Consider the following 22,858-nt stretch of genomic DNA (forward strand, 5'->3'; position numbering starts at 1 on the left):
CGTATCCTTAAAATCACTTACAAGTTCAATTGTTATCCGATTTTGAGGATAACAGTTTGACGCCCACCGTTGGGCTAAGAATAGTGGTTGTTTGACACAAATTTCTATAACACACACTCCTTTACACTGGTTCTTTGAAGTGCCTCTAGTATCAGGTTAAAGCTCAAAATGTCAAACCCACAATTGGCACCCCTACCTGTTGACAATGAATCCGGTCACCACAGTGAAAATAACAACATAGCGCCTTGTAACGAGGTACCGTCCGCTGATCCCATCGGAATTCCAATCGCCGACTCGTTAGACGCTGACTCACATGTGGATATCGACACAAATCTGCCTACCGACCCCGCTAATAGCATCCGTGATGGAGCCCGATCGGCACTGCAAAATACTCAAAAAAATGGAGGGGATGGGATCAATTTACGGATGATCTTCGAAATGCTACAGGCTCAATAGGCGGCAATAGCTCAGCTACAGAACCAAAGCCGTGCACCGAGCAGAATTGAACCTGATCCGTCTGGGAAAGTCACCCGCAGGGACGAAATGGTCGCAGAGAGGTCGAATGGAAATGAATTGGGGACTAATCCCGAGATCATAAAAATGCTCGAGGAGCTGACAAAACGGATAGAATCAGGGGAGAAGAAAATTGAAGCAAATGACAAAAAGGTAGAAACCTACAATTACAGGGTCGACCAAATCTCGGGAGCGCCGCCGATACTAAAAGGCCTGGATTCCAAGAAGTTTGTGCAAGAAACTTCCCCTCCGAGTGTGACTCCAAAGCCGATCCCTAAAAAATTCCGCATGCCCGAGATTCCTAAGTACAACGGAATGACTAACCTAAATGAGCATGTCACCTCCTACATATGTGCCATCAAAGGGAACGACTTAGTGGATGATGAGATCGAGTCTGTTCCGTTGAAGAAATTCGGAGAGACCCTATCAAAGATAGCTATGATGTGGTATCACAACTTATCTCCTATTCTATTGACTCATTCGCTATGCTTGCAGACTCTTTCGTGAAAGCACACGCCAGGTCTATCAAGGTCGAGACTAGGAAGTCGGACCTTTTCAAAGTAAGACAAAAGGATAATGAGATTCTCAGAGAGTTCGTGTCCCTGTTTCAAATGGAACGGATGGACCTACCACCGGTTGCTGATGATTGGGCCGTCCAAGCGTTCACCCAGGGACTCAATGTTCGAAGCTCAGTGGCTTCATAGCAGTTGAAGCAAAATCTGATAGAATATCTGGATGTTACTTGGGCGACGTACATAACCGGTATCAATAAAAAGTCAGAGTCGAAGATGACCAACTTGGGGCCCCTTCGGGGTCTGTTTGTCCCGTCAAAATCGTCGACGGAGTCAAGAGAGATATCGATCGTGAATCGAGGTCAAACAGGGATCAGTGTCATCCTTACAACAGAGATCGACGAAGTAGTGGGTCCAGGCGGAATTCTATGCGAAGAGAAAGGAGAAGTGATTGAGGTCAGAGAAACCGGGGACTCATGAGCAAGAACGGTGTCGACAGGCCTATCGGTCCTAAGGAAGCATTGAGGTTATTGGAATATAACTTTAACGTCGATGCTGCCGCCATTGTATCAGCTATCAGACGCATCAAGGACACCAAGTATCCTCGACCTCTACAATCCAATTCAGCCCAAAGAGATCCTAACCAGATGTGCAAATATCATGCACTGACATCCACAGTACAGAAGATTGCCGACAGTTGAGAGAGGAAGTAGCCCGGCTATTCAACAACAGGCACTTTCGAGAATTCCTGAGCCATCGAGCCAAGAACCATTTTAGGAATAGGGATACTAATAAACAGATCGAGAAGAACCTCAACACGTCATTAACATGATTATTGGTGGATTCGATGTCCCTCAAGGGCCGATGTTGAAATGCATCAGGGTATGCATCACAAGGGAAAAACATACTCGAGATTACATGCCGAAAGGAACCTTCTCTTTCAACGACGAGGACGCGGAAGGAATCGCGCAGCCCCATAACGATGCATTGGTAATATTTGTACTCATAAATAAATCTCGAGTTAAGCGTGTGTTAATTGATCTAGGTAGCTCGGCCAATATCATCCGATCGAGGGTGTAGTACAGCTCGGCCTACACTATGAAATCGTTCCTGCGGTCCGAGTTCTGAACGAATTCAATATGGCATGTGAAACCACTAAGGGCTAGATAACATTACCAGTGAATGCTGTCAGGACCATCCAAGAAATCAAGTTTTATGTGATCGGGGGAGAGATGAGGTACAACGCCTTCGGGAGGCCATGGATCCACAACATGAGGGCAGTACCCTCGACTTTGCACCAAGTGTTAAAATTCCCAACACCTGGAGAGATTAAAACAATCTACAAAGAGCAGCCAGCCGCGAAGAAAATTGATGTTTTATACTTCAATACCACACAAGAGGAGGGGGGGGGGGGGATGGGTGATTTGTGTGGTGACCAATTTTTCACTTAAACTGATTATGGAAGGACCTGGTTCTTCTAAGTGTTCCTTAACCTACTATTGCAAAAATAGTAAATGCGGAAAGTAAAGAACACAAGTATTTTACATGGAAAACACCTGGCTCAAAAGGTGAAAAACCCACGACCTACTTTCCAGTAGGATTTTGCCAAACTCTCTACTAAAATCACTGAGCCAAAAACTGCATTTACAAAACTATTTTGTAAACCTAGGACTAACTCTAATCCCATTATAGCACACAGCCTCAAACGGTTGCGACAACTTCAAGTTAACTCTAACTTGAAAACTCTGAGTACCTAATACAATTGCTTCTAGATAAAGCTGAAAGGTACAATATGAAACACCTACTACAATTGAACTAGAATAAAAGACAGACACTTGGAACTGGTTCATTTATCTGGTTCAAGTAGCTTCAGGTTTGCACACTTAAATCACACATGAACTACTTGCAAAATTGCCTTGCTATTTTGCTCTCAATTCACGTTTAACTTCTACTTATGTGCGTTACCTGTAAAAGAGAACAACACTAATATTTATAGAGTTAGTAAATTGAGATTGCCTAGAATTCTGATGCTACTCTTCCTTGGTGGAAGAGTTCTAGTTGATCTCAACGTCTAACTCATTCCCTTTCTTAAACCGTGTTCCCTTTGAGTAAGAAGCCCTCTCCTTATCATTTATGCAACCTTTTCGATCAGGATCAGGAGATATCCAAGCTGTCAAGTTAGGTTTATCTCTTTCACGTTCACCCTACATGCTTAAGTCTATCCACATCTATGCTCCACTGAGATGGACCTGGTTCATGTTGGAGTTCCTTTGTCAGTCTTCAAAACTAACCTTTACTTGGGCCAACAAATTTCCCCTTTTTAATGATGACAAACTCTGTGCTTTTTGTACTCTTAGGCCCTGCCAGATTCAGCTCAACATCGATGAAATGTTAGAAATATTTTCAACTCATTATCAAGGACCAGGTTCATTAGGTTATAAACATCACTATTCAGAATATAAAGCACAATTTCTTTTCCGCGTTTTGGCATCACCGAAAAGTTGCATAAACAATGTGTGATATCCAGATTTTAAAAATTACTCATGGCCACTGAGGCAACTGCAAATGCATTCATGGATTAATCATCAGTAATCAACTACACATATTCAAACTATCAAGGAAAGATAAACAGTCAACAAGAGCAAAGAAGCAAACTTCATTGATAGAGAATATGATTCTGCCACAATCCACAAAAAGAAACAAAAACAGTTAAAACATGAGCAACAAAAGAAAAATCCCTAATCTGGGTCACTAAAAGGTCTAGGCAAGGTTCAGGCTTAGGAAATCAAGGCTTGAAAGAACTGGGGTTTCGGGTTTTGGCTTGGAGAAGGTGCAGCATGTTTTGAAGAATTCCATCATTCTTCTCCTTTTCCTTTGTGAGCTTAGTTCTGAGAGCATCTCTCTCAGATTCTACTTTTACCAAACGAGCCTTCAGCCTTGCTATATCAGCATCCTTTGCCCCACTCTCCTGCAATAGAGCTTTGAACTTGCTGTTGACAGGTGTCTCTTTGGATGAATCAGGTTCATTGGGAGTGGCAGTAAACTCTTAGTCACAAGCGAGCAAAATATTGATTCCAAAGTGGTCTTTGCTTGTGGCCGTCTCCCACTTCTTCAGAGGCACCTTACAATGATCAAGAACAGTGGTGAGAACGAAACCATAAGGAGTGGCATTGGCCTTGGAGCCATGATAACCCGATCAAGAAGCTTGATCATAAACCCATGCCAGTTGATCTGCCTCCCACTATCCAGTTATTCCATCAAAACTAAGTCCATGTAGTTGGCAATGTTCCTTCTTTCCTACCTAGGCAGCACACACTTGTTGACAAATTCAAAGAGCACATTGTGGGATGGCTTCATTTCACTTTTATACACAACCTCAGCCTCATTCACTTCCTTGCTATCACAGAATTTTCTAGTAATGGCTAGGGCAATAGGAAGGGAGTCCAGACTTGGCCACTTTTGTCTTGTGTAATCATCATAACCTTCAGAAGGTATACCAAGGATTTTACCTAGCTCTTTTGCATCAAAAGATAGTTTAACCCCTTTCACCAGGCTGGTGACTCTTCCATCCTTGACCTCTGCATTTTCCATGAATTCAATTATCTCATTTCTGGCCAGCCTGCCATCTAGCTGAAGGACCATGTCCTTCCACCCCTAAACCTCTAGCCTTTCAAGCAGTACAACCATCCTTTCTTCCTCCAAGTCCTTCAAGAGTCTACCCTTCAAGATGGTTCCTTTGCCAAACTTGGCCAGCTTGTCCTGTTCATTATTTGATTCATCCTCTTCTTCACCACTCCAGTCTTCTTCTACAGTAATTTTAACTTGTTTGTCTTTCACAGTAGACCTTGTCCGTTTAGCCAAAGTAGATGGTTCAGCAGACTTGGATACAGATGAAGACTTCTTTGAGGAAGTCCTGGCTTTCTTGGGCTTAGGGATCTGAACCTCCATCTCCACAGTCATAGGTTCACCTTGATGGACCTGGTCCATCTCATCCACATCAACAACCTCAACAGGCTCTGCCACCTTTGCTTTCCCTTTGTCCATTCTTTTCTTCTTACTTTCTTCCAAGCTTTCTGCAACTCCTCCTCACTTTGATTTAACTTACTCCTTATGGCCCTTTCTTTTGGTAAAGGAATATCATTAGCTGCAGGAGAAGCAACCTTCCTTTTCTTGTTAGTTCTTGTAGTGCCAGGAGTCTTTGGTATTGGAGTTCTCCTTTTCTTGGGGTTATAGCTGGCACTAACCTTCTTAAGAAGATCTGCAATGGTCTCTTCAATAGATAAACCAGGTTCATCTGTATGCTTGCTAAGATTTACTAGTCCTTCAGCAGCCTCCCCTGAACCAAAACAAATCGATTTTCCAAATTTTCAGCTAGATCAGAGATTACCTCAGTAGAAGGATTTTGCACAGATGTTGCCTGCTCAGAATCAGAAGACCCAGTTCCTTCCCCCTCACTCGCAGACTTGAAGGAATCATCAGAATTTTTGGAATCTTGGGCTTGACTAGCCTTTAACTGTGCGCTTAATTTCCTCGGAAGCGCATCTGTAGCCATAGTTTCGCGAGCAAGCATCTTTACTCGCCTTCTCCTAGGTTGAGGGGTAGTGTTGGGTTGAGGAGTAGTGGAGGAATCGAAGGGAGTATGTGGAGTAGGTGTGCCTGGGTTATCTTGAGGGTTTGTCATTCTCTAAAAAAAATGGAAGGTTTGAATTTCGGAAGAGAAGAGAAGAGAAGACAGAAAATTGTGACGGTTTTTGAAAATTATGGGAGAATGGCAGTGGTGATGATGATGGATTTAAAGGGAGAAGGTAATTAATACACAACGACAACTTCTAGTAGTCAAATAGAAGTCTAATCACCCTAAAATTGCAGGTTGAATAGGCAGTTAAGCTTCCCTAGAATCTAGGCATTTTAATACGGTGAGAAGTCTAGTTGAAACGGAACTGGTTCAAACTTAAAAGGATAAGCTTTTGGAAGATTTTGAATATAGGTAGGACTCTGCTCATGAATTAGATATTAATATTTCTAATTGTGCAGAGTGTAGAAAATATACCTCGTTATTCAGATGAACCAGTACTGATGAACCAGGTTCTTCCCTAAGAATCCTCTTGATCATGCCTCAATTTGCCAAAATAGAGAATTTTTTTGTTAGAGATCAGTGAGTCATATTAACACATGGCATATGAGTATACTATTTACAGTATGAGACTGAGCAAAGATTAATCTAGGTATTTACACAAGTTCCAGATTTCCTAACCAATTTTTTTTTTCATTGTGCACTCTGAACTGGTTCCATTAGGCGATCTTAATCATCCCTAATTCTAACCTGTTCCTTTCAAAGCTTTCTCTACTCAGTGCTTTTGTAAAGATGTCAGCAATCTGCTTATCAGTAGCACAAAATTCTATAGTGATTAGTCCTTTCTCATAGTTGTCCCCTAAAAGATGGTGTCTAATATCTATGTTCTTAGTTCTCTTATGATGAACCGGGTTCTTTGTCATACTAATAGCACTAGTGTTATCACAAAAAATAGGGATGCAACCAACATCAATACCAAAATCCATTAACTGCTGTTTGATCAACAACAATTGAGCACAACAAGAAGCAGCAGCAACATACTCAGCTTCAGCAGTAGATAAGGCCACTGAATTTTGCTTTTTAGTAGCCCATGACACAAGACATGAACCAAGAAATGTGCCATACCTGAGGTGCTCTTCCTGTCCACAAGGAAACTTGCATAGTCAGCATTAGCATATCCTACTAGGTTAAAATTACCACCTTTTGGATACCAAAGGCAAAGGTCAGTAGTGCCTTTCAAGTATCTCAATATTCTCTTGACATCGGTAAAGTGGAATTCCTTTGGATTTGCTTGAAATCGAGCACAAAGCCCTACACTGAAAACAATGTCATGTCTGCTAGCAGTAAGATACAAAAGTGAACCAATCATACCCCTATACAACTTCTAATCAACAGATGAACTAGGTTCATCTTTGTCCAATTTTGTGGCTATTGCAATAGGAGTATCTATTTCCTTTGATTCGTCCATTTTAAACTTCTTGAGCAACTCTTTTACATATTTCTGTTGATGGATCATGGTTCTATTTGAGTTTTTTTTAATTTGTAAGCCTAAAAAGAAATTAAGCTTACCCATCATACTCATTTCAAATTCACTCCCCATTAGTTTAGCAAATTCTTTAGTTTTTTAGTGTTTGCTCCAAAAATTATGTCATCAACATATATTTGTACTACTAGAAGATCTTTACCTTTTTCCCTCAAGAATAGAGTGTTATCAATTTTACCTCTCTTGTAGCCATGTTCAAGCAGAAATTTCGATAGTCATTCATACCATGCTCTAGGAGCCTGCTTGAGTCCATAGAGTGCCTTGTCAAGTCTATATACATGATCAGGACACTCCTTGCTTTCAAACCTTGGAGGTTGATTGACAAACACTTTTTCCTTTAAGTAGCCATTGAGGAAGGCACTCTTGACGTCCATATGGTGAAGAGTAAATTCCATGTATGCAGCAAAGGCTATGGGGAGTTTTCTTGCTTCCAACCTTGCAACTGGAACAAAGGTCTCATCATAGTCTATGCCCTCCTCTTGGATATAACCTTGAACCACCAACCTTGCCTTGTTCCTTGTAACAGTTCCATCTTCATCAAGTTTTTTTCTGAAGACCCATTTAGTGCCAGTTACTGATATGTCCTTGGGTCTTGGAACCAGATGCCAAACTTGACTCCTTTCAAACTAATTGAGTTCATCTTGCATTGCATTTACCCAGTCTGCATCTGCAAAGCCTCATCAACATTTTTAGGTTCAATAAGAGATAGGAAAGCATCAAAAGCACAAAGATTCTTTAATGAAGATCTAGTTTTAATTCCAGAAGTTGGATAAGTAATTATGTTCTCAATAGGATGAGAACTTTGATACTTGTAAGGTTTCACAACCAACTAGTTTCTGCTTGATGTTTCTCCCATGTTTTGTTGCTGAGGAACAAGCTTATGGACAGGTTCCACTGGGTAATTAGATTCAGTTCCTCTCAGTTCAGTTCCCCCTGTCAGGTTGCCATGGATGAAAGAACCCGTTCCATCACCTGTTCCTTCTTCTGGTGCAGCTTCGGCTTGGGATGAGATTTCATATATACTTTTTACCAGCCCAGTAGGTTCATCTTCATGTTCCTATCTCTCAGAAAAAATGTTAGTCTCATCAAAAACCACATGTATACTTTTTTCTACACACATATTTCTTTTGTTGCACACTTTATAAGCTTTGCTATGTGAATAATATCCCAAGAATACTCTCTTATCACTTCTGGGATCAAAGTTACCTAGGGAGTCATTCCATTGTTGTGCACAAAGCACTTGCAACCAAATTCCCTAAGATGGGATATATTTGGTTTTCTCCCTTTAAGTAACTCATAGAGAGTCTTCTCTACAAGAGGTCTAGTCATACACCTATTAATGATGTAACATACAGTGTTTACAGCTTCTGCCCAGAGGCTATGGGGCAGTTTACTAGAAAGAAGCACAGTCCTAGCCATATCTTCAAGTGTTTTATTCTTTCTTTCAACTACTCCATTTTGTTGTGGAGTCCTAGGGGCAACAAATTATGATCTATGCCATGCTCATCACAAAATTCAGCAAACTTAGCATTTTCAAATTCAGTTCCATGATCAGACCTAATTGACGCAAGTTGATTACCTAGTTATTTTTGAGTTTTTCTAACAAAAGAAGTAAACATGTCAAATTCTTCATTTTTAGATGTTAAAAACAATGTCCAAGTAAATCTAGAGTAATCATCAACAAGCACCATCACATATTGTTTACCATCTCTACTTAATGTTCTCATTGGACCACAGAGATCCATATGGACCAGTTTCGTTCTGGTCGTGCTTACCACTTTCTTGCATTTAAAGGAGGACCTTACCTGCTTCCCTTTTGCACAAGCCTCACAAACTTTGTCTTCCTTAAACTTGATGTCAAGCAACCCTATCACCGGGTCCTTGGAGACTAATTTGTTGAGTTAACTTAGACTTGCATGTCCAAGTCTCTTGTGCCAAAGGAGGGGATCATTGTCCAACACACTTAAGCAAGTGAGTTTATTTTCTGAAAGAGTGGACAGATCTACAATGTATATATTGTTTACTTTTTTTCCTGCAAAACAATCTTGTCAGTGGTAAGATTTATCACAAAACATTTGGTAGAGGTGAATGCTACCAAGTTACCTCTGTCACACAGTTGTGATACACTGATCAGGCTATATTTCAAGCCATCTATCAAGTATGCATTCTCAATGGAGTGTGAGTCTCTCATACCTACCTTTCCAACCCCAATGATCTCACCTTTCTTACCGTTTCCAAAGGAGACATTACCTACTTTGAGGTCCTCAAGTGAAAGGAACGGGTTCTTGCTTCCAGTCATGTGCTTTGAGCAGCCACTATCCATGTACCATATTTGGCTGCTCCCCCTTACTTGGACCTACAAAAGAAAATCAGGGGTTAGTCTTAGGAACTAAGGGTAAATTAAATTCTTTTTAGCCCATCCTGGCAGCCTATTTTTCAAAAGTTTTGTTCTTTTGACTAGACTTTTCTTTTGTAGTACATTCACTTTTGTAGTGACCAGTCTTACCACAGTGTGTGCAGATTTTGTTCTTAGGAAGTGTGATGTACTTGCTTTTGGGATCCCACTTAAGTGCAGGGGTCCCGTAGCCAAGTCCTCTCTTATTGCTACTATGGTGTTCTTGTAGCCATGAAAGTGCATCAGAAGACTTATTCCATTTACAAGTTCTGTCTAGATCATGCTTAACCTTGCTTAGATCTTCTTTTAGGACTCTTATCTGCTCATCTCTTTTGTACAACTCATCTTTTATTTTTCCTAGATTTTCTTCTAAGGTGAGATGTGAGTGATCAACTTTCTTCTTACCTGTTCCTAATTTCAGTTTTAAATTTTCAGATCTAAGCTCTAGCATAGTGGTGTCAAGTTCAAGTACCTGGTTCTTCAACTCAGCATTTTTACTATCACTTTCACTAGCCCTGGGTTCTAGATTTTTGCACTTAGCTTTCAAGATTACACATTCCTTAGACAACTGTTCCTTTTCATTGTTTATGACCTCAGATTCATTAATAAAATATAGAAGTAACTCAGATAGACTTTCTTTAGACAAAAACTTAATCTTGTCTTTGAGATGAATCACACTTATCTCTGATTCCTCATCAGATTCTCCATTGGCACAAGTGCTTGTTCATCTCCATCTTCATCTTCTGAATCCTCATCTGAGCTTTCTTCCTAGGAAGCAATCATAGCCTTTGTTGATCCTTTGTTCTTCTTTGGATGAACCTATTCCTTCTTCCCGTTTCTTCGTTCAGCCATTTCCTTCTTCCATTCAATTTCACACTGAAGACAGTTTTTGATGATGTGATCAGTCTCACCACATTTGTAGCATCCCTCGTTGGTCTGTCTTTCAGGAACCCTTGGTTTGTTGTAGGTTGCACCTATTGAAGAACCGTTTCCTCTCATTAGATACTTCTTGAAATCCCTTGTGATCATAGCCATTTCATCCTCCTCTAGATCAACACCTTTAGTGATTCTGAGAGCCAGGCTCTTTTCCTTCTTGGGTGCATCCATCTTCATGGTTTGCCTTCTAAGTTCATAGGCAATGAGATTTCAATTAGCTCGTCCAACTTGAGAGTGGAAATGTTCTTTGATTCCTGAATAGCAGTGATTTTTCTATCCAGAGTGACTGGCAAGACCCTTGTCAAAATTTTCTCAACTTTGTCTTCTTCAAGGATAATCCTTCCAAGAGACTTAAGTTCATTTCTTAGTGTTGTGAACCTTGTATACATCTCCTGGATGGTTTCTCCTTCCTTCATAGTGAAATTCTCATACTAAGAATACATTAGTGTTCCTCTTGATCTCTTCACTTGAGGAGTTCCTTCGTGAGCCACTTGCAAAGTGTCCCAGATTTCCTTGGCAGTGGTACAACTTTGAACTCTACTGTACTCGTCTGGACCAAGTCCACACACAAGCCATTTCTTGGCCTTAACATTCTTTTCCCACTTCCTCAAGTCATCAGCATTGCAGTCAGCTCTTGTTTTTGGCACATCTAGTCCTTCAGCATTCTTCTTCAAGGTAGCCAGGGGACCATCAGTGACAATGTCCCATAGCTTATAATCCTCTCCAATGATGTGATCTCTCATCCTGTTTTTCCACCAGGAGTAGTACTAACCATTAAAGAGTGGAGGCCTTACAGTGGATTGTCCTTCCCAGTTCCCTGGTGGTGCACTCATCTTGATCTGTTCCTAAGGTGTTAGCCTCTTCAAGGATAACCCGCTCTGATACCAATTGCTGTTTTATACTTCAATACCACACAAGAGGGGGAGGGGTGATTTGTGTGGTGACCAATTTTTCGCTTAAACTGATTATGGAAGGACCTGGTTCTTCTAAGTATTCCTTAACCTACTATTGCAGAAATAGTAAATGCAGAAAGTAAAGAACACAAGTATTTTACGTGGAAAACACCTGGCTCAAAAGGTGAAAAAACCACGACCTACTTTCCAGTAGGATTTTTTCAAACTCTCCACTAAAATCACTGAGCCAAAAACTGCATTTAAAAAAATTGTTTTGTAAACCTAGGACCAACTCTAATCCCGTTGTATCACATAGCCTCAAACTGTTGTGACAACTTCAAGTTAACTCTAACTTGAAAACTCTGAGTACCTAATACAATTGCTTCTAGATAAAGCTGAAAGTACAATACGAAACACCTACTAAAATTGAACTAGAATAAAAGACAGACACTTAGAACTGGTTCTTCTATCTAGTTCAAGTAGCTTCAGGTTTGCACACTCAAATCACACACGAACTGCTTGCAAAATTGCCTTGCTATTTTGCTCTCAATTCACGTTTAACTTCTTCTTATGTGCGTTATCTGTAAAAAAGAACAACACTAATATTTATAGAGTTAGTAAATAGAGATTGTCTGGATATCTGATGCTACTCTTCCTTGGTGGAAGAGTTCTAGTTGATCTCAACCTCTACCTCCTTCCCTTTCTTAAACCTTGTTCTCTTTGAGTAAGGAGTCCTTCTCCTTATCATTTATGCAACCTTTTCGATCAGGATCAGGAGATATCAAATCTGTCAAGTTAGGTTTATCTCCTTCACCTGCATCCCACATGCTTAAGTTTATCTGCATCTGTGCTCCACTGAGATGGACCTGGTTCATGTCTGAGTTCCTTTGTCAGTCTTCAAAACTAACCTTTACTTGGGCCAACAGAAATGTTTGCAATCGAAGAATCGATTCCAATATCCGCACTTGCAACTTCAAAGGAACCAAGTTAGGGTACAAAGCAAGAGGATAAATAGCAATTCCTGACACCCGTCACGACCCAACCGGATAAACAAGGAACTGATGAAGATGATGATTACGGGGTTCCCAAACGACCCGACCGGTTGTTTTTTCTTTTAGAATCCCGTTCCCTAAAGAAAACTTCCCGCGCAGGCTTTAGCTAATTTACGACTTGCGGGGGTGGTTGGTTTGGGATTTGGAAGGGTTTGGGTTGAAATAAGCCCACTTGATTCCTTATGATTTTCTTACAAGGCCAAGTTTGACTTTGATCAATATTTTTAGCAAACGGACCCAGATCTGTGTTTTCATGGTCCCGGAGGATCCGTAGGAAAATATGGGACCTGGGCGTATGCCCGGAATCGAATTCCGAGGTCCCTAGCCTGAGTAATAAATTTTTATTTGAAATTGTTAAACTGAAATTCCAAGGATTTAAAGAAAACTAAATAATGATTGATCACGTCGGTATAGGGCTCGTATATTGGTTCCGGATCCCAGTACAGGTCCAATATAACATTTAAGATTTGCCCGCAAAATTTGGTGTCAATCCGAGTAGTTTAAGTACGTTTCGGCATGTTAGAAGTGAATTAAGAACTTGAAGTTCATAAGTTTGATTCAATTTGTTTTAGGGGGTAATTCTTAGATTTAGCGTCGTTTCTGGCGTTCCGAAGGTTCGAGCAAGTCCGTTTCGTGATTTCAAACCTGTCGGTATGTTCGGGCGGGGCTCGGGAGCCCCGAGCGTCAATCGGACGAGGCTCGAGTGAAGTTGGAACTTTTGAAAAGAGCTGAAGCTTCAGGTTGCTGTCATAGCCGCACCTGCGGTTGGTCAGCCGCAGGTGTGAGACCGTAGAAGCGGTCGCCCCTCTCGCAGATGTGGCCCAGGGCCCGGCCAGGACAAAACCACTGAAGCGGCTTCAAGACTACAGAAGCGGTCCCAACTTGCTTGGAAAATTCCGCAGATGCGGCCTTCTTCTCGTAGAAGCAGGACCGCATCGCAGATGCGGAAATTGCTGAAGCAGTGAGCTTCATTTAATACGGGCTCCAGCCATTTTTACCCATTTGGAACTCGTGTTTTGGGCGATTTTGGAGCTCTTGAGAGAGGATTTCCACTTATCATCTTAAGGTAAGTTCATCCCCCTAATTTCTAAGTTTAATACTCGAGTTTTGGGTAGATTAACACCTAAAGATTAGGAAAAATCAAGGGGTTAGAGAAAAACTTAGGGTTTTGATAAAACTTAGATTTTACCACAAAATTGGTTATGAAACGAAGAAGAAATCATATATTATTGATCCTTAGGTTACAAGGAACAACTTTCTTCGAAAAATGTCGGAATCCGGGCACGTGGGCCTGGGGTAAGATTTTAGGAAACTTGTGTTTAAGGTTGGGAAATTGCTTTAATAGTTAGAATGCGATCTTGTGAGTTTGTATTGACTAGTTCCTACTTTGTTTAATTAGTTTCGGATCGTGTGGCTCCAAATTTGAGGGTTTGAGCACGTTCTTGATACTGGAAGTACGCTTTTGAGCGAGGTGAGTCTCCTATCTAACCTTGTAAGAGGGAATTGTCCCCATAGGTGTAATAATTGAATAATTTGCCACTAAATGCGGAGGGGGGTGGGGGTGGGGGCTAAGTACGCGCTTGGTGACGAGGGTCCGTGCATAGCTACTACTATGCTTAAGTTTGGGTAGTTTAGGACCAAAAAGCATGTTTTATGTGATGTTCTTGTGACTCTATGATTAATTCTAGATTTCTTATATCTTGTTTATATGGTAAACGAATCTAATAAGTGGAACACTATTTTACTTGCCCTTTTTAAAAGAGAAGTTGATATTTTGAGAGTACTTGCTCTCCTGATGTCTATTCTTGTCTACCTGTTATTGTGTTTAAATACATTTGACCGTGTCGCATGTATTATTCACGAGCGGGGTAATAGATGCATCTATGGTTCGCGCCGTTCGACCCTACGGCAGTGCACACTTTTATTTTATGTTGGATCGGACCGTACGACCTCGGCACTACTTGCGTATGCTTATTAATTGGTATATTGCTGTGGACAGAACCTTGTTATATGCCTTGAAATGTAAATGGCTAACTGTGGTATCATCTAGTAAAGGGCTTGTTGCTTCATGCTATAGAATGTTAATCATTGTGCTATCCATGCTTAGTATATCACCTATCATGTTATTTGACCCTAGTAAGTGTCATGTCGACCTCTCGTCTCTACTTCTTCGAGATTAGACAGGATACTTACTGGGTACATATTGTTTATGTACTCATACTACGCTTCTGTACTTAATTGTACAGGATCTGAGGTAGGCACATCTGGTTACCAGGCTGGTGCATACCCTTGACCGCTCGAGATTCCCTAGTGAGCTGCTCCCTTCCTATGCCGTTCAGCAGCCCGATGGAGTCTTTTCTTTACTTTTGGCTGTCTACTCTATTTCAGAAAGTAGGATAGTATTATTCTTTTGTATATTCTACTAGCTGCCCAGGCACTTGTGACACCAGGTCTTGGCACACACATTAGTAGACTATTCTTCCAGGTTGTATAACTATTACTGAATGTTGCTTATTATCGCATGCTTTAGTTTCTAATTAAAAAAAACGTTGCAACTGTTTTAGTAAGTAAAAAATGAGAATTCATTAATATTTCCGCGTTGGCTTGCCCGACAAAGGTGTTGGGCGCCATCACGACTTGAGGTGAAATTGGGTCATGACAACATGGTATCAGAGCACTAGGTTCAAGTAGGTCTCACGAGTCATGGGCAAACCTAATAGAGTTTTGCGGATCCGCACGGAGACGTCTGTATTTATCTTCGAGAGGTTATAGGGTATTAGGAAACTAATCTTTATTCATTTCCTATCGTGCAGAGGATGGTACACTAAATTTCTCCCTTCTATTCTCTCACAGATAGTGAGGACTCACACGACAGATGTTCCCGACCCGGGAGGCGCTGCTCCCCCAGTTGCTAGAGGCTGATGTAGAGGTCGGGCGAGGGCACCGGCCCGAGGTAGGGGCCTAGGGCGTCCCAGAGCTGTTCTAGTAGCACCACCAGCATATCCGGTGGGAGATCCTACTAGTGAGGAGCAGGGCGAGGTGCCCGCAATTGACTCTACCCCGGCGAACTTGATGATGGCTTCGGGTTTCCAGGAGGTCATGGGCTGTATGCTGCAGTTCATGGACACCATGACTCTGGCTGGTTTATTTCCAGCAGATCCAGCTACATCACAGGCGGGAGGGGGAGCACAAACCCATACTGCTCAGGGTCATGGTCATGCAGCTGTAGTGTATCAGACTCCGGGTGAAATACCCGCGGATGTGGCTCAGCCAATTGCTGCAGTGGTGCCCGAGCCCAGACTAGCTGCGGATGGTGACCCGCAGAAGTTGTTGGATAGATGGACTAGACTTCACCCTCTTATCTTCGAGGGTGAGCGCCATGAGGATGCTCAGGATTTCATTGATAGGTGCAGGGACAGACTGTACAACATGAGGATATTGGAGTCACATGGGGTTGACTTCACCACTTTTCAGCTAGAGGGCAGGGCTCGTAGATGGTGGTAGTCTTATGTACTTGGCAGACCCGCAGGTTCTCATCCTATCGCTTGGGGTCAGTTCAAGTAGTTATTTTTGGACAGGTATATTCCACCCTCTGAGAGGGAAGAGCTACTATACCAGTTTGAGCAGGGTCAAATGTCCGTGACCGATTATGAGGCGAGGTTTTCAGAGTTATCTCGCCATGAATTGATGATACTTCCTACTGACGCAGAGAGGGTGCGGAGGTTTGTTGCAGGGTTGCGTTCAGGCATTAGGGCCAACATGGCCCGAGAGGTGGAGATGGGGACTTCTTATTAGCTAGTGGTGGAGATTGCTCGGAGGATTGAGGGCTACCGTTTGAGAGGTAGAGAGTAGGCGCAGCAGGACAAGAGGGCTTGGATTCTCCGAAAAGTTCAGAGGTGCCCCAACTAGGGGTATGAGTCAGTTTGGTAGGGGTCAGCCCAGCAGGCCCCCACATCCAGCACCACCACCTGCTCAGGATGCTCCAGCGCGCCCCTATTTCAGTGCTATACCAGAGAGTTCCATCGCCCGCCAGCTATTCAGGGTTCCTCCAGTGGACATTCAGGTCCCCATGGTTCTTCTGGCTCCTATTCTTGTGCTATGCCTGAGAGTTCATACCGTCCTCTAGCCATTTCTGGTTCCTCCGGTGGGTATTCAAGCCATCAGGGCCAGGCTTCTGGGCAGCAGGCTATGGTGCCCAGAGTTTGCTACGAGTGTGGAGACCCAGGCCACATAAAGAGGACCTGCCCCAGGCTTCAGGGCAAGGCAATACAGTAGGTCCAACATCCTATTACTCCAGCTGCCCAGCCGCCTAAAGGCGGGGGACAGAGCAGTAGAGGCTGTCCTAGAGGTGGAGGCCAGACAGGGAGAGGTCAGCAGCTACTGCTCAGTTAGGTGGAGGCCAGCCAGCCGGTGCTCTAGCCAGATTCTATGCTCTTCCGTCCAGACCAGCTGCATTGGCCTCAGATGCCGTTGTCACAGGTATTATTTACGTCTGCGGTAGAGATGCTTCGGTATTATTTGACCTAGGGTCCACCTATTCATATGTGTCATCTCTGTTTTCTCGTTTTCTAGTTATTGCTCTTAAGCCCTTGGGCACTCCTGTTCATGTGTCCACTCCTGTGGGTGATACTGTGGTTGTGGATCGGATCTACCGGTCCTGTGTGGTCACCTTCTGTGGTTTCGAGACTAGAGCAGATCTCCTGTTGCTTGATATGATTGATTTTGAGGTCATTCTGGGCATGGATTGGTTATCTCCATACCACGCCGTCCTTGATTGCCATACCAAGACTGTCACACTGGCGGCCAGGATTGCCAGGGTTAGGGTGGAAGGGTTCCACAGTTGATACATCCAGTCGGGTTATCTCTTTCTTGAAGGCTCGACATATGGTCGAGAAGGGGTGTTTGGCTTATCTAGCTTATGTTCGGGACACCATCGCAGAGTCTCCGATGATTGATTCAGTTCTAGTAGTCCGGGAGTTCACCGATGTGTTTCCTTCTGATCTTCCCGGCATACCACCGGATCGCGATATTGATTTTTGTATTGATCCGGCTCCAGGCACCCAGCCTATATCTATTCCACCGTACCGTATGGCTCCGAAAAAGTTGAAAGAGTTGAAGGAGAATCTTGAGGAGTTGCTAGCAAAGGGATTTGTTACGCCCAGTGTATCACCTTGGGGTGCACCAGTGTTATTTGTGAAGAAGAAGGATGGGACTATGCGGATGTGCATTGACTACCGCCAGTTGAACAAGGCTACCATCAAGAATAAGTACCCTCTGCCGCACATTGATGATCTATTCGACTAGTTGCAAGGTGCTAGGGTGTTCTCTAAGATCGACTTGAGGTCAGGGTACCATCAGTTGAAGATTCGGGACTTGGATGTTCCGAAGACTGCATTTCGGACGAGATATGGCCATTATGAATTTCTGGTGATATCCTTTGGCTTGACTAATGCCCCATCAGCATTTATGGACTTGATGAACAGAGTGTTCAGACCTTATATTGATTCCTTTGTCATCGTCTTCATTGACGACATCTTGATATACTCGCGTAGTTTGGGGGAACACGAGCAGTATTTGAGAGCAGTGCTTCAGACCTTGCGAGAGCAGAAGCTATATGCTAAGTTCTCCAAGTGTGAGTTTTGTCTAGAGTTGGTGGCATTCCTGGGGCATATTGCGTCCGGAGAAGGTATCAAGGTGGATCCCAAGAAGATCGAGGCAGTTCAGAGTTGGCCACGTCCTAATTCAGTGACTGAGATCAGGAGTTTCCTGGGGCTAGCAGATTATTACAGGCGATTCGTGCAGGGCTTTTCATCTATTGCATCACCTCTGACTAGATTGACCCAGAAGGGTGCTCCTTTCCGTTGGTCCGATGATTGTGAGGCGAGCTTTTAGAAGCTCAAGACAGCTTTGACTACAGCACCAGTTCTTGTGTTGCCTTCTGGTATAGGGATGTATACGGTATATTGCGACGCTTCACGCGTTGGCTTGGGTTGTGTGTTGATGCAGGAGGGGAAAGTTATTGCATATGCCTCCCGTCAACTGAAGATTCATGAGAAAAATTATCCTGTGCACGATCTGGAGTTGGCAACGATTGTCCATGCTCTTAAGATATGGAGACATTATCTGTATGGGCGCCATGTGAGGTTTATACTGATCATTGCAGCTTGTAGCATCTGTTCAAGCAGAGGGATCTCAATTTGAGGCAGCGTAAATGGTTTGAGTTACTGAAGGATTATGACATTACCATTCTTTATCATCCGGGCAAGGCAAATGTGGTTGCGGATGCCTTAAGCAGGAAAGCAGAGAGTATGGGTAGCTTGGCATTCATTCCAGTGGAGGAGAGGCCACTAGCCCTAGACATTCAGTCCTTGGCTAATAGACTTGTGAGGTTGGATAGTTCAGAGCCCAGTCGAGTCCTTGCGTGTGTTATTGCCCAGTCTTCACTATTGGAAGAGATCAAGGCCCGGCAGTTTGATGATCCGCATTTGGCAGTTCTTAGAGAGACGGTGCTACAGGGTAGTACCAAGGAGGTTTCTATTGGCGAGGATGGTGTCCTGCGACTCCAAGGTCGCATATGTGTTCCTAATGTCGATGGCTTGAGGGAGAGGATTCTAGCGGAGGCACATTGTTCGCGGTATTCTATACACCCAGGTGCTACGAAGATGTATCGTGATCTGAGGTAGCATTATTGGTGGCGACGGATGAAGAAGGACATAGTGGAGTATGTGGCGAAGTGTTTGAATTGGCAGCAGGTCAAGTATTAGCACCAGAGGCCAGGCGGCCTACTTCAGCAGATCCCATTCCTGAGTGGAAGTGGGAGCGCATCGCTATGGACTTCGTAGTGGGAGTTCCCCGGACCTTGCGGAAGTTTGATGAACTGTGGGTCATTGTTGATAGGTTGACCAAGTCGGCACACTTTATTCCGATTGTGACTACTTACTCTTCAGAGAGGTTGGCCCAGATTTACATTCGGGAGATAGTCCGGTTGCACGGTGTGCCTATTTCCATCATATCAAATAGAGGCCCTCAGTTCACTTCCCATTTCTGGAGAGCCGTTCAGGGTGAGTTGGGGACTCGCGTGGAGCTCAGTACAACATTTCACCCTCAGACTGACGGGCAGTCAGAGCGGACAGTTCAGATTCTGGAGGACATGCTTAGGGCATGTGTGATTGACTTTGGAGGACAGTGGGATCAGTTCCTGCCTTCGGCCGAATTTGCCTACAACAATAGTCATCACTCCAGCATTGAGATGGACCCATATGAGGCTTTATACGGTCGGCGATGTCATTCTCCGATTAGGTGGTTTGAGCCCGGAGAGGCTAAGTTGTATGATACAAATCTGGTGAAAGATGCCTTGAAGAAGGTGAAGCTAATTCAGGAAAGACTTCGCACGGCACAGTCCAGATAGAAGAGTTACGCGGATAAGAAGGCGCCTGATCTATCATTCATGGTCGGCGAGAAAGTTCTCTTGAAAGTCTCGCCGATGAAGGGTGTCATGAGGTTCGGGAAAAGGGGCAAGTTGAGCCTAAGGTTTATTGGCCCATTTGAGGTGTTGAAGCGAGTTGGGGAGGTGGCATATGAGCTTGCTTTACCTCCCAGCTTATCGGGAGTCCATCTAGTTTTTCATGTGTCTATGCTTCGGAGGTATCATGCCGACTTGTCCCATGTGTTGGACTTCAGTACTATTCAGCTGGACGAGAGTTTGGGTTATGAAGAGGAGCCACTTGCCATTGTTGATAGACAGGATCGCCAGTTAAGATCCAAGAGGATTTCAACGGTGAAGGTCCAGTGGAGGGGCCAACCAGTCGAGGAGGCGACCTGGGAGTCTGAGGAGGACATGCGGAGCAGATATCCACACTCATTCGGCACCCCAGGTACTTTTTATGTTCGTTCGAGGACGAATGTTTTTAAGAGGTGGGAATGTAACGACCCGACCGGTCGTTTTACCTTTTAGAACCCGTTCCCCTAAATAAAACTTCCCGCGCTTGCTTTAGCTAATTTACGACTTGCGGGGGTGGTTGGTTCGGGATTTGGAAGGGTTTGGGTTGAAATATGCCCACTTGATTCCTTAAGATTTTCTTAAAAGACCAAGTTTGACTTTGGTCAACATTTTTAGCAAACGGACCCGGATCTTTGTTTTGACGGTCCTGGAGGGTCCGTAGGAAAATATGGGACCTGGGCGTATGCCCAAAATAAAATTCCGAGGTCCCTAGCCCGAGTAATGAATTTTTATTTGAAATTCTTAAACTGAAATTCCAAGGATTTAAAGAAAAATAAATAATGATTGATCACGTCGGTATCGGGCTCGTTGTTGGTTCCGGAGCCCAGTACAGGTCCAATATAACATTTAAGACTTGCCCGCAAAATTTGGTGTAAATCCGAGTAGTTTAAGTACGTTTCGGCACGTTAGAAGTGAATTAAGAACTTGAAGTTCATAAGTTTGATTCAATTGGTTTTAGGGGGTGATTCTTAGATTTAGCATTGTTTCGAGCGTTCCGAAGGTTCGAGCAAGTCCGTTTCGTGATTTCAAACATGTCGGTTGGTCAGCCGCAGGTGCGAGACTGCAGAAGCGGTCGCCCTCTCGCAAATGCAGCCCAGGGCCCGGCCAGGCCAAAACCGCAGAAGCGGATCCTTAGCCGCAGAAGTGGATCCTTAGCCGCAGAAGCGGCTCCGCAGAAGCGGCTTCAAGACCGCAGTAGCGGTCCCAGCTTGCTTGGCAAATTTCGCAAATGCGGCCTTCCTTTCGCAGAAGCGGGACCGCAGATGCGGAAATCGCTGAAGCAGTGAGCTTCATTTAATACGGCCTCTAGCCATTTTTACCCATTTGTCACTCGTATTTTGGGCGATTTTGGCGCTCTTGAGAGAGGATTTCCACATAGCATCTTGAGGTAAGTTCATCCCCCTTATTTCTAAGTTTAATACTCGAGTTTTGGGTAGATTAACACCTAAATATTAGGAAAAATCAAGGGGTTAGAGCAAAATCTAAGGTTTTGATAAAACTTAGATTTTACCATGAACTTGGGTATGAAACGAAGTAAAAATCATATATTATTGATCCTTAGGTTACAAGGAACAACTTTCTTCGAAAAATGTCGGAATCCGGGCACGTGGGCCCCGGGTCGGATTTTAGGAAACTTGTATTTAAGGTTGGGAAATTGCTTTAATAGTTAGAATGCGATCTTGTGAGCTTGTATTGACTAGTTTCTACTTCGTTTAATTAGTTTTGGATCGTGCAACTCAAATTTTGAGGGTTTGAGCACGTTCTTGATATTGGAAGTACGCTTTGGAGCGAGGTGAGTCTCCTATCTAACCTTGTAAGAGTGAATTGTCCCCATAGGTGTAATAATTGAATAATTTGCCACTAAATGCGGGGGGGGGGGGGGGGGGGGTACGTACGCACTTGGTGACGAGGGTCCGTGCGTAGCTACTATTATGCTTAAGTCCGGGTAGTTTAGGACCCAAAATCATGTTTTATATGATGTTCTTGTGACTCTATGATTAATTCGAGATTGCTTATATCTTGTTGAATATGGTAAACGAATCTAATAAGTGGAACACTATTTTACTTGCCCTTTTTAAAAGAGAAGTTGATATTTTGAGAGTACTTGCTCTCCTGATGTCCATTCTTGTCTACCTGTTGTTGTGTTTAAATACATTTGACCGCGTCACATATATGATTCGCGAGCGGGGTAATAGATGCATCTATGGTTTACGTCGTTCGACCCTCCGGCAGTGCACACTTTATTTTTATGTTGGATCGGGCCGTACGACCTCGGCACTACTTGCGTATGCTTATTGATTGGTATATTGTTGTGGACGGAACCTTGTTATATGCCTTGAAATGTAAATGGCTAACTGTGATATCATCTAGTAAAGGGCTTGTTGCTTAATGTTATAGATTGTTAATCATTGTGCTATCCATGCTTAGTATATCACCTATCATGTTATTTGACCCTAGTAAGGGTCATGTCGACCTCTCGTCTCTACTTCTTCGAGATTAGACAGGATACTTACTGGGTACATATTGTTTATGTACTCATACTACGCTTCTGTAGTTAATTGTACAGGATCTAAGGCAGGTACATCTGGTTACCAGGCTGGTGCATACCCTTGACCGCTTGAGATTCCCCGGTGAGCTGCTCCCTTCCTATGCCGTTCAGCAGCCCGATGGAGTCTTTTCTTTACTTTTGGCTGTCTACTCTATTTCAGACAGTAGGATAGTATTATTCTTTTGTATATTCTACTAGCTGCCCACGCACTTGTGACACCAGGTCTTGGCACACACATTAGTAGACTATTCTTTCGGGTTGTATAACTATTACTGAATGTTGCTTATTATCGCATGCTTTAGTTTCTAATTAAGAAAATGTTGCAACTATTTTAGTAAGTAAAAAATGATAATTCATTAATATTTCCGCGTTGGCTTGCCCGATAACGGTGT

This window comes from Nicotiana attenuata, unplaced genomic scaffold (assembly GCF_001879085.1).
Source record: "Nicotiana attenuata strain UT unplaced genomic scaffold, NIATTr2, whole genome shotgun sequence".
Taxonomy (NCBI): Eukaryota; Viridiplantae; Streptophyta; class Magnoliopsida; order Solanales; family Solanaceae; genus Nicotiana; species Nicotiana attenuata.